We start from the raw sequence: 12404 nt of genomic DNA on the forward strand, positions 1-12404 counted from the left end.
GTACATAATCCATTCCCATTTTCAGCTGCAAAATGGCGGCTCTACTTTCATCCAACTGTTGTGCAATAAGTCTCAAACTCCGGGCCGTTGCATTGGTTACAAGTTCCACTACTGCTTGCAATCGAATTATTCTGTTTAGATTATAAATAGGATCCCGTGCCCCTTGTATGAGCTCACCAGGATTCCAGGAGGCAGGATCATAATAGGCTATAATGCGCTCTGGTGGCCAATCATCAGTACCGCTCCAACTTTGGGTACTTCCTCCTGCTATATGAGAAATATCAGCGTTTCTTCGTGTTCGCTTGGCCAAATTAGTGGGCATAATCCACATTGGTGGCAATACCCATCCCAGGAAACAAGTCCCACTCCATTTGGAGGGGAGTTTCTTGTATGCCCATTCTCCACATATCCACCACAACCATCGTGTCTGAGGTCTTTGGTACGTGGAGTACAGAAGGCGAAATAGCAAAAGAGGTAGAGAGTTCACAGTGCAGTATGTTAGATTGCCTTTTTCTGTCACAGTTATGTTCCATACCACTTTCCATGCATGAATAAAAGGAGGTGCACAGGGCAAGGCATCCCGAGTTCGATAGGTAGTATCGTGTGCCCAGGTATTCTTAATATTATCCCAAGTATAGTGACAATGAGAAGAGCCTATCATGGTAGAATCAGCTGCATCTGATGATTTATGTACACAGAATTCCCCTTGTACAGGTATAACTCGTAATGGTTTAGTTGAGTTCCATCCGGGGAAATTCTGTACTTCTGTTTGGTGTGGTATTTCGCTTACCATACCAATGGCATCTAATGGTATCGGTAATAAGGGCATACCTCCCTCTGAATCATCTGGCCCGAGAGAGCAAACAAGGCAATTGGTCCTATTTGCAACATTGGCTACCATTTCAGCTAAACCTACCCACATATTGTGGTCATGGTGGAATCCATATTTAGTCAATTTGGCCAGATTCAAGGACCCTTCCCCTTCCCAAGGGATCAGGATTAATAATAGAATCATGTTGATGTCTAGCATATGCATTCCTTCCACAAAAGATTACCTTATAGTGATAGCAAATAAATATTAGTCCCAATATAATTCCCCCAGTGACAGGAATGGGGAACCACCAAGACCAAAACATATATCCCGAGGATCCCCAATGAGTAATATCTCTGATAATTGTTCCACAAGGGGGGGGGCAGTCAATCAATTGTATAAGAGAATCTTTCCTTTCACAATCGCTGGTTCAGATGCTCCTCAAGCTTCAGGCGTGCGCAGGTCAGCCAGCTTCCAGGTTGTGGCTGCAGCAGGCCGGTCGTCTAATGTTGCCCGTGACCTAGCCCGTTCCCGGTAGGGCTAGATACAGGGGTTTTTGGAGAGAGTCAGTTTAAGAGGATTAGAGGGGTCACCTTTGCACGTCCAACTGCCTTCGGACTTCTTCAAACGGGAGTGATGAATCCAGGGGGTCACCTCAGCTACCTTCACCGCTGTTGGAGTAGAGAGCAAGACGGTGTAAGGTCCACGCCACTTAGGTGCAAGTGGATCACGTTTCCACTCTTTCACCCATACGCTATCGCCAGCCTGGAACTGATGAATCGGCTCGGCAATGCTGCACGGCGTGCGCTCGAGGGCCCACCTGTTAAGAGAAACAAAAACACGGGAGAGAGATTGCACTTGTCCCTGTGTCACATGGTCTCCTATTTGTTTAAGGTCAACTGAAATATCCTGAACAAAGGAGGGCGGTCTCCCATACAGGAGCTCAAAAGGTGACAACTTAAGTCTTTTTGTGGGTGCACACCGAACACGAAACAGTGTTATGGGTAACACATCTACCCATCCCAATCCCGTTTCCTGGGTTAATTTTGCCAATTGGGTTTTCAAAGTCCGATTCATTCTTTCAGTTTTCCCTGAACTCTGAGGTCTATAGGCTGCATGCAGTCTCCATTTCACTTGTAGGACTCGACATACTTCTTGTACTACTTGATCAATGAACGCTGGCCCATTGTCACTTCCAATGCATCTAGGTAACCCAAATCTCGGGATCAATTCAGTGAGGAGTCTCTTAGTTACCTCTCGTGCCTTTTCAGTTCGGGTGGGAAAAGCTTCAACCCATCCGGTAAGAGTATCCACAAACACAAGGAGATACTTGAATCCCTTAGAAGGGACCAGCTCTGTGAAGTCCACAATTAGGCTTTCCATGGGGACATATCCCACATGTTGGATTCCAGGAGGTTGTACCGGTCCCTGCCTGGGATTGTTTTTAGCACAAAGAACACATTTCTGTGAAATGCAAGTTGCTAATTGTGATAGATTAATAATATACAACTTCCGACTGAGACTCTCTCTGGTTGCAGTACCGCCAAGGTGAGTAGATTCATGATAATTTCTTACAGTTGTGCCTGCTAGGTGATGAGGTACATAAATCCTATTGTCCGGCAGGATCATCCAACCGTCCTTCACAACCGCTCCTTCCTGTTCAGCCCACTTCCTCTCTTCTGGGGTATAGTGAGGTTTAACTTCTTCTGGAACTACCTCTGGTATGAGGGCTGCTATAAATCCTCCCACAGGCTTTTGGGCTGCCTCTCGGGCTGCTTTGTCAGCAGCATGATTTCCTCTGGTTATTGGATCCCTTCCTCGTCCATGACCTTTGCAGTGCATTACAGCAATCTGTTCTGGAGCCCATACTGCTTCTAACAGGATTTCTACTTCAGGTCCATATTTCAAGGCCTTCCCGTGGGCTCCTATTAGACCTCTTTCTTTCCATAGAGCACCATGTGCATGCAGGGTTAAGAAGGCATATTTAGAATCAGTATAGATGTTTGCCTTACATCCGGCTGCCAATTGCAGAGCTCTAGTTAAACCTATAAGTTCAGCTTTTTGTGCCGAGGTGCCAGCAGGCAAAGCTTCAGCTTCCACAACTTCCTCATTGGTGACCACAGCATATCCTGCTCGTCTGGCACCTTCATGCAGGTAACTGCTACCATCAGTATAATATACAACATCTGGATTTTTCAATGGTTCATCTTTCAGATCAGGTCTACTGGAATAAACTTCATCCATTATTTGGAGACAATCATGTGATTCTTCATCATCTACCTCTGGTAGGGGCAGCAAAGTCGCTGGATTGAGCATATTCACTACTCGTAGATGAATCCTGGGATTTTCACACAATAGGCCTTGGTACCTAGCCATCCTTGGGTTCGTTAGCCAATAACTACCCTTATATTCCATGAGTGTCAGAACAGCATGAGGTACATTCACATACATCGTCTGGCCGAAGGTAAATTTATCAGCTTCTTTGACAAGGCTGGCAGTGGCCGCTACTGCCCTTAGGCATGGAGGCCATCCTTTTGCTACTGAGTCCAATTGTTTTGACAAATAAGCTACTGGACGGTTCCAACTTCCTAATCTCTGGGTCAGGACTGCCGCTGCAATCCCATTCTGTTCATGTACATACAGCTGAAAGGGTTTTTCTGAATTAGGCAGTCCAAGGGCTGGGGCCTCCATAAGTCGTTGTTTGATAACTAAAAAAGCTTGTTGCTGCTCAGGTCCCCATACGAATGGGTCCTTTTCTGCACCTCGAGTGCTTTCATGTAAGGGCTTGGCCAGACTGCTGAAATCAGGTATCCATAGTCTACAAAACCCTGCTGTTCCCAAGAATCCTCTGAGTTGTTTCCTTGTGGTAGGTTCCTTGATAAGGCAAATAGCTTCTTTCCTCTCTGGTCTCAGTGCTCGTTGTTGGTGTGAGATGTCAAAGCCCAAATATTTGACCTTTTCTAAACATAACTGTGCCTTTTTCTGGGAAACTCGATAGCCAGCTTGCCAGAGCAAGTGGAGCAGTTCCTCTGTACCTTCTTTACAGGTATCAAAATCCTTTGCTGCTAGTATAAGGTCATCTACATATTGCAGAACCACCTTTTCTCCAGGTATTGAGGGGTAACTTGTTAGATCCTTCGCCAAGGCAGTGCCAAATAAAGTTGGGGAATTTTTGAATCCCTGGGGCAATCTCGTCCAGGTTAGCTGGCCTTTTGTTCCTGTCAAAGGGTCTTCCCACTGGAAGGCAAATATAGGTTGGCTCTGTGGTGCCAGCCGGCAACAGAAGAATGCATCTTTCAAGTCCAATACAGTAAAAAATGTTGCTTCTGGTGGGATCAAACTCAGCAGGGTGTATGGGTTTGGTACATTTGGGTGCAAGGTCTCGATAGCCTGGTTTACGAGCCTCAAGTCCTGCACTGGCCTGTATTCATCTGTCCCAGGTTTTCGAACAGGCAAAAGGGGTGTGTTCCATTCTGATTGGCAGGGTTTAAGCAGACCATATTTTAATAGGCGGTCCAAATGTTTTTGGATGCCCTCTGCTGCTCGCCGGGGTAAAGGATATTGCTTTACAGATACAGGGGTAGCCATAGGTTTTAAGGTTACTACAATTGGAGCTATATTCTTGGCCATTCCTGGTGGGCTATTTTCGGCCCATACTCCTGGTGGCACCTGTAGGGTTCGGAGGAGCTTGTTTAACTCTGTTTCCAATGTGGGTTGGACTTGCAGGGCTGACATTAGGCGCCATGATTGTTCCTTAGGTACTGAGAGGGAAATTATTCCTGCTGCCTTTGATGGCAGTTTCATTTCTGGACCTCGAGGAGTGAAGGTGATTTGGGCCTGCAATTTGGACAGCATATCTCTACCTAAGAGAGGTATTGGACACTCAGGTATATACAAAAACTGATGGGTTAAACGATGCCCCCCAATCTGGCATTCCAAAGGTTGGAGGAAAGACCTCTTAGCTGACTGACCAGTGGCACTTTTAATGACTACACTTTTGGATGCCTTTTTCTGCAATAGTTCTGGGAGTACTGAGTATTCAGCCCCAGTATCAATCATAAAGTCTATTAAATGGCTTCCTAATTGAATCGTGACCGTGGGCTCCTGGAAGCCTAACTTTATGGAGTCCGGTCGTTCCTAGTCTTGGGTAAAATCCTCCTCTGCCAGTCCAATGAAATTGTCTCTACTCTGTCCTTGTCCAGGTCTCTGATATCTTCCATCTCGGATCATTCCCCGTCCCCGTCCCTGGTTTCTTGGGCCGGAGCCTGGGCCTGGGCCTGGGCCTGGGCGTACTTCTTCCAACCTCAGGGGTTCAGGACACTCCCGCTTCCAATGACCCTCCTTCTTGCAATTTGCACATTGATTCCTTCCCAGTGGTGGATTCCTTCCCCGCCCTCTTCCTCCATTTAAGGGGCGGTAGTCTTGCTTCACTGCTGTGGCCAGCATTACCATCTTTTCCTTCTGCCACTTCTTCTTCTCTTGCTTCTCAGCCTCATCCCTATTCCGATAAACTCGGCGTGCAATGGCCATAATTTGGCTCATCAGCATCCCTTCCCATCCTTCTGATTTCTGAATTTTCTTACGAATGTCGGAAGCGCACTGGGCCACAAATGTAGCAGTAATCATTCTGCTGTTTTCAGGGGCTTCAGGGTCAAAAGGAGTCCATATACGATAGGCTTCCTGCAGCCTCTCTAAAAAGTCTCCTGGACTCTCATTTGATTTCTGTTCTACTTCTGAGACTTTAGACATATTAGTGGGCTTCTGGCATGCCCTGCGGATACCTTGCACAAGCGTCTGGCGGTAGGTGGTAAGCCTGGCCAGATGAATTGCATTGTTTGGATCCCAATTAGGATCTTCCAAGGGAAAGTTGTCTTGGAGATGACGGTCAATATTAAAAACATTTCCCACTCTGGCCTGCTCACGCAAATATATCTGTGCCTTTTCAATTATGTCTCTCCTTTCCTCAGTGGTGAACAGAGTATTCAGGAGCTGGCGGCAATCTGTCCAAGTAGGACTATGAGTATTTATTATTGAAGTCACCAAGTCCATCATAGCCTGAGGTTTTTCTGCGAAAGATGGGGTGTGTGTTTTCCAATTCATCAGATCCGTAGTTGTGAATGGAATGTACTGAAGGGTCGAAGTTCGAGGTGGCCGTCGTCCGGGTTGCCCGTTAACCAGCACAGGCTCCTCAAGTGCATCAAATACTCTTCTGAGAGGGGCTAGTACGTGATCTTTCTCTTCGCTTTGCTCTAGGGGCCTCAAATCATAGGGGATGGTATTTGTCCCAAGGCGTTCTTTTAGCAGCCTTATACGCCTGGCTGTATTGCTTGCTGACCGATTAAGGTCTCCCTGTAACTTCTGTAATAATTCTCTAGGACTTGGATGTACAGGGGTTTGGGGTAGGCAATCAGTTGTTCCACTAAAAGAGACTGTAGATGGAGTTCTACTGGGACTCACAGATGGAATAACCACTTCTGCTTGGGCTTTATTATAGGCCTCCAATGCCTCCTGAAGATATTTATCATAATCTATCAAGGAATCAAGTTCTGTGGCTCCAGCCCCATTATTCATTCCACTTTCTTGCCTTGGGGTTACAACTGGTGGAGTGTTTGGATTAGGCTCCCTTCGATGTGGAGCATAGGGTGGAGGTGGAAGCAGCTCTTCCTCTGGTCCCTCAAAAATGGGTTTGAGTTTATTTGGCAAGATTCCTTTCCTGGCTTCGGCTTTTACAGCCAATAATTTGCATCGTTGGACTTTGCATTCCCTTATCCATGGAGGATTTTTATTTAATGTGCTCAGCCAGGAATCTATATATGAAAATTGTTCTGGGCATCCTCCAGTTTCTTTGGCGATGTTAGACCAAAGTTTGCTTACTAAATTTATATCAAAGGTTCCTTGAGATGGCCATTCAGTATTTTGCTTCGGCCACTCTAATTCACATAACGTTCTCAGGCGCTCTGGCGTCATTTTGACTCCATATGCCCCTGAGAAGGCTTTCTTAAAATTACTTAACATGCATTCAAGAGGTGTATTTCCCCCCTTTGAACCCCCAACTCCCATTGTATGGCCCTGTGAAGTATCCACTCAGTCACTCACACACACACTTCGTGAGTTTCCTTGCTCAGTGAAGTCGCCTTACTGAGAACCGAAGTACTACCCACTCCACACTCAGGTCAGCTACAGATTGCTCTGTACTTTCTCACACATACAATGCGCTAGATACTTCACCACACACTACCTCCCATTCTTCCCTTTTCCCCCACCAGACCACCATCTGATATACCCAACCACCTAGCGTACTCAGTTCCCACTTACTGAGACGCAGAAGTTTGATCAAGACTTCTCTTCCTCCCAATTAATTGGAGGGCCAAAAATCCCTTTGTGCACTTACCCTTGGTTGGTTCCGTTTCCCCCCGGTCCGTCGCCGCCAGTGAGCAGGGTATCAGACAGATGAGACTTCTGCGTTCCCCTGGAAAAAAACTTTCCAGTGCGCGCTGGGTAAGCAGTTTAGAGATCCTCTCTCTTGTACCCTGCCCAGTAGGGCGAAGGGGCTGCGTTCCAGCAGACCACTTATCCGAGTCGCAGGCACCATAAAATGTAGCAGCCTGCTTGTGGTTAACGCTTAGCTGGAATGAAATATTCAACGCAGCAATAGAGAAATTAAAATAATTATTTATTTGTCAGACAAATAAATGAGAGGCACAGTGGTATATGGTTACCAAGCTCTGGCCTGGCTCCTGCCATTATGGCCAGCCCTTATATTCCCTTAATCCAGCCCCCTTTGCTCCTCCTGTGGCTGCCTCTGTCCAATCAGCCTAGTTGGATTTCCTATTGGCTGATTGCTATACCCAATCCTAAAAGATACACCCACATCCTCCTGTCCTTATATGGAACACAAACAGCTATATATTGTTACATCTATAAATGACAAATAAGTAGTAATATATCTTACATGTGTCTCAACAAGGAATCTTAATTACCAGCTCACCTCTTGCCCTCCTTGCCCTTTTGCCTTCTAAAACAAATGGTTAATCTTAAATTTTTATCTTAAACATATGTCAAGGATCTTGAGTTTCACATCAACATTGAAAGATCTCCTTCATTTGAAGGTTTCTAAACAAATGTTTGACAACTAATAAATCAGGACTGCTCAGGACGGCGTCTCTTGTCTAGCAAGGGGGGGCAAGACTGGTGGCTGACTTAATTTCAAAATACAACTCTTAGAACTATATGAAATCTAGCATTTCTTAAATCCTTTGCATAATTACATTTAAGACAATATATTTAATACATAACATAGGTAGCCTTTTAAAAGGAATAAGGCCTTTGTAAAGTAAAAAGGAACTCAGTAAAAAAACAGCTTCAAAAGAAGCCTCTCCAGTTTACAACCCCTCCTTCAGCCAGCTGCTTTTCCCATTAGACAAAAAGACTTGCTAGCTAGATGCTTCCCCATTTGGTCTTGGCCTTTTAACCTTAGAAAGAAGATCTGGGTCATTTACTGGGAGGCACATTGATATTATTTTACTATTTACCAACTATTAATTATGTTTATCTCTGCCTTTTTTATCTTCTGTAACATGTAGGGTCAGTTTCCTGTAATTTCAGCTTTTACGACTTTGAGAATTGTTTTCTGCTATCAATCAAAGGGGCCCTTGTCTAGAAGAATAAACATTACCAAGGTTGTAAACTGCTGGTCTTCTGGCTTGAAACTTTTGAAAATCTTTAAGCTCTCTTTAATATACAAGTCCTGATCAAACATTAATAAAATGCAGGCTTATGCCTGATGCCTCACAATGAGATTTGAGGGAGAATGGGAAGGCGGGTGGGAAGAGAAGTTAAGCTGTTCAGGAAGGGGTTGAATCCCATGGGGATGCTGGCTGTGTGGGGGACCCCAAGCCCTCGCCCCAGAAGATTACAAAAAAGAAGCAGACGAAATCCTACTTACAGATTCACGATGCTGGCCATCTCTTCAGGTGAAATCCGCTCCTGTTTAAACTCAACTGCTTTAAAATGCTCACACAACACTAACTCTGAACCTTGCCTCTAACCCTATTGCTACTCCTCTCTGTCTAAAATATACAGGAAAATATGTGCACAAAATATACAGATGAAAATGAAATGATAAAGTGAAAGCATTTGTTGAAATACAGTAGAGAACTCACGCCTCCCGAGTTGAGGGAGGCCTTGCTTTGCATGCAGGAGATCCCAGGTTCAGTCCAGGATCTCCACCAGACAGGGCTGGGACTGTCCCCTGTTTGAAAACCCTGCAGCGCTGCTGCCAGTCAGTGTAGGCAGTGCTAGGCTAGATTGACTCTGTCAAGTGCAACTTCCTATGAATGCTCCTCTTATACGATTTCTCGAAACACAAGCAAGCTACCTTATCAACGAGTTGTGAGAGTTCATTCATGACTTTTAACAAACAGCAGAAACCATTTTATTATTTCTATGAGAGTACAGAAATCCTGAATATGAAAGGAAGGAAACTTCCTGCCTCTGCAATAAAGGCAGCTGCACTGCTAGGTGAGCTGTCCCGATGCCAACTGAAACAGACCCTCCAAAGATTCAAAGGTGAAAAGGGAATTTTGAGCATCTGAGCACAACTGGGCCGTCTTCTGCGTTAACGTGAAGTGCAGGAAGTGATTGCCTTGAGCAGGGGTAGGCAACCGAAGGCCCTGGGTCCGGATGCGGCCCAATCGTCTTATCATTCCGGCCCACGGAGAGTCTGGGAATCAATGTGTTTTTCCATGAGCAGAATGTGTCCTTTCATTTAAAATGCACCTCTGGGTTCTTGGTGGGGCATAGGAATTCGTTAATTTTCTCTCTCCAAAATATAGTCCGGCCCCCCAAATGCTGTGAGGGACGGTGGACCAGCCCACGGCTGAAAAAGGTTGCTGACCCCTGGCCTTGAGCCTCCTCAGGACTGGCGCAGGGGCCGTGCATTGCAGGGTGCCAGCCAAGGCCCCTGCCCCAGTACTGATTGCTGATTCTACTGAGTCCATCAGTATATTGTTGTGAAGTGACCTGGCATTTTAAATGAAGTGCAATATAGGCTTGTCTTACATCTTTAACAACAACACAGTAAATTGCACAGAAGAATTCCATGTTGCCTGTGGGAGCGGCTGGGTAGACCTCTTTGCAGCTGCATGATTCATGCATTTGATCTATAAGCAACTGGTCAATCTTCATAATTGGCTCTGGCTTCGTGTAGGAGATTGAACGCATTCTTCTATTTCTCAGCCCTGTATTCCACCCCCACCCCCTCCTCCTATGCTCAGAGTGAAATGTTTATGAGTCCTGCAGATCTAGTCTCAGAAGTCAAACCTCTACCCCAAAGACGGGGGAGCCTGTGACCTTCTAGAGCATACATTTCTTTGGACTGCTATATGCTGAAGTGAACAAATGTTTTGTCTGAAACCCTTGAGAGCTTCTGTGGGCCGCCCTAGAGAACACTGGGCTAAAGGGATCATGGGGATGACTTGTTCCACAACAGCAGATGGCATGCAGAAATTTAAACTGTAGCAAAGGGATGTAAACTGTCTAGCTAGCTAGCTATGTCTTGCTGAAAGTGCATGCACTCCTCTTAGCCAAAGCCCCAATAATTGCAAGCGTGGAGCCACACAAACAGGCCTGATCTCGACACTGTCTTGGGGGAAACTCCCGATGCTGGAAAATTCATGTGTTCAATTTCTGCACATTGAGACAGGAGCCAAAGAAAGCACACGCAGAGTAGGGGGGCTCATAAAAAAGGTTTCTTTGGGAGGGGGTGGGTTGAGGTTTGCTCCGATGTGAAAGCTAAAGAGCAGCCTTTCACAGAGAAAGGAGCAGAGTAAGGCGGAAACTACTGGGACCCGTGCTTTCCAGGCACGCTGACGGGAGGGATGAGTCCAGCATTGCATTGTTGGGTCGTATTTTCAGTGACAACTATTTATGACAGAGGTTTACAGAAAATTGATCTAAAACCTCTGCTTGTAAGAGGCTATGGGCATTTGAAGAAGCCCATCATAATCTTTACATGAAATGTATCTTTAGAACACCGGTGGCGTCATGTCCCCATTTGTTGCCTTAGTTTCTCCATCAATGCACCACCCACAATTTGCCATCATATTGGCATCAGGTGTTTTCCAGGCCAGTGAATGTCAGCAACCCCTTCTTCTAAAGCTGCTTCCCCAGTTTCATCCCAAATAGAAAGAAATGCCATTTGGTAGCCCATTGAGAAGCTTTGGGAAGCAATGAAATACATTTCTGAAAGTTATTTATGGATGCACAAGGTCACCACAACTTTGCTTAAGGTGAATGGAAAGGAACATTTCCCCAGGCGGCACACCACTGTCCCTGAATCTCGTCCGCTGCTTGGTCATTTCAACAGATTGTGTGTCTTAGTAAGATTTTGTACATTTCAGAAAGCTTTCCCTTGCCTACAAATGAAGTGCATGATTTTTCAAAAACTTATTAATGCCCCGTGCTTTTACTTCTGGTGTGGTAAAAAATTGCAGACTCTGGCTATCATTTGAAGCAGTGTAAGACGCTGGTTTACGTTTCCCCTCACATTTGGTGACTAGGTAGGGATATGCAGTTTTGTGTTTTGTTTTTTGAAGAGTTCCTAAGGAGTCCTGCTGCTTCCGAGTTTTATTTTGGGGGTTGTTGTTGTTGTTGTTTACAAAAAGGTAATCCAGTTGTAACCTTTTTCTAGGTACAATTCTGTACATTCTGGTACTACCTGTTCACTCATGGTCCCTCCAAATCCCTTTGTTTCTTTTAGCAACGTGTCCTTGTGTATCTGCTACCTTTGCTTACAGAATTTCTCCTGAGGGGTGCTTTGAACATGTCCCGTAATACATGTGGATAAAAGGAATCGCCTTTGTTAATTTCAAAAGCCATTTTATTTCTTCCATGATTTTCCTCTGTTGCTAATTTATTTTGTAAAAGCAAGTGGGGTTTAGTCACCAGAGAGGTGGATTCTGTGGTTTTGCTCAATAGGTCATGGTCATTTCAAGAGCCATAGGGCCTGAGATGGTTCCAGCTCTAACTTACGTGTAAGATTAGGAGTCCAAGAATGTGGAATCAGTACTGCAGAAGGTCAGTTCTGACATACTTCCCCCCTAAATAGTGGGTGAAGTCCTTTTGGAAAGGACTCAAAGCTTTCAAAGTGTCAAGTTTTGCTGTACTGAAGGACTGTCCATATCTAATCTATTAGAACATTGAACCCTCCTCCCCACTCCAGGAATTTTGCTATCCAGTTGCTCATCTCATTTCCATGGAGGACATTCCAAGAAAGAAAAGAGGGTTTGTATTTGGATAATAAAAGTTTCCTGTCGAGTAGATTTATATATTTTAGAGAAGGTAAGCAACTTAAAATGACCACAGACCCAGTAAAACTCATTACAAAGAGAAGAGAAACAACATTTAAAAGCAGATACAAATAATGAGGCATTATTCTTTTCTCGAGAAGCCAGCAAAATTTCATTTTTCCTGTTTTGTTTTAAGCATGCTTTTTATTCAAGTTTTTAACAAACAACAAGGTGGTAAGCTGCTGAATATAGGCAGACCATCATTTCTCAAGGGCCATTCCAAATGTGTACAATTGATGGCCTCC

This window comes from Podarcis vaucheri (assembly GCF_965113315.1).
Source record: "Podarcis vaucheri genome assembly, chromosome: W".
NCBI classification, from domain to species: Eukaryota; Metazoa; Chordata; class Lepidosauria; order Squamata; family Lacertidae; genus Podarcis; species Podarcis vaucheri.